Source organism: Octopus bimaculoides, chromosome 4 (assembly GCF_001194135.2).
Source record: "Octopus bimaculoides isolate UCB-OBI-ISO-001 chromosome 4, ASM119413v2, whole genome shotgun sequence".
Lineage (NCBI taxonomy): Eukaryota > Metazoa > Mollusca > Cephalopoda > Octopoda > Octopodidae > Octopus > Octopus bimaculoides.
Window position 1 is genome coordinate 71,347,219 of NC_068984.1, and position 1,111 is coordinate 71,348,329.

Genomic DNA, 1,111 nt, shown 5'->3' on the forward strand with positions numbered 1-1,111 from the left:
ATATATATATATATATATATATATATATATATATAAATATATATATATACATACATACATACATACATACATACATACATATATGTTTGCATTTATCTATGTATGCATGTATACATGCGTCATGTCGCTCTCTCTCTCTCTCTAATACACAAGATAATCATTTCATCATAATTGAAAGCACGATTAGTTTTAAATGGAGGTTATGAACATTCCAGGTAAACAATACATAAAATGTACATACGTAGATAGGTTCCTAAATTTTCTAACCATTGATTATACTGTACGAGATAGTGCAGAAACGGTTCTTACTTTGGGTAAAAGAATTTAATGGAAGATCAGTTAATTATGATTTTTTTCAACATATTCCCCTTCCGAATTCACACACTTATCGCATCTCTCCTTCAGTATTTCTAAACCCTGTAAAAGAACACGGAAGGTCGAGCTTCCAGCCTGTCCTTTCGCGATAGCTTTAAAGCTAAGAAATTTTCAGCATAGTACTAATATATTCTTATTTGTACACTCGTATACACACACACACATACACACACACACATACACACAGATACATATATGATATGTATAATACAGGTTGATAATCTTCCGAACTCTATTAAACAATCAGTATTTGGGTTAAATTTTGCCTTTTGGTGAATGTGCCAACTTAGTTCGCATTTATCCAGCTTTTCTCAAGGAAATAATTTGCCCAGGTGCAGCTTAGGCGTCAAGGTTTTGTGGTACTTGAACAGTTTTATTTTTCTTTGATCGCATTTAAAGAAATAATTCAGGAATATTATAAACAACATTCCTGTTTTCATTGAAGTTTTTGCTATTATTCATACACTTTTCTAGAAATTTTACATTTCAGTCAAGTCAATGTTCATATGAATAATACTACCACCATCATCACCATCACCTCTATTAGTGTTGTTATTAGTGCTGGTAGTGGTGGTGGTGGTGGTGGTGGTGGTGTTGCTGGTAATAGTAGTAATAGCAGCAGTACATATCATTAATAGCAGTAGTACATATCTTTCACTCTTACTCAGACTATTATACACACACACAGAGGCACAAGCATGTGTGTATGGATACACACACACACACACACAAGATC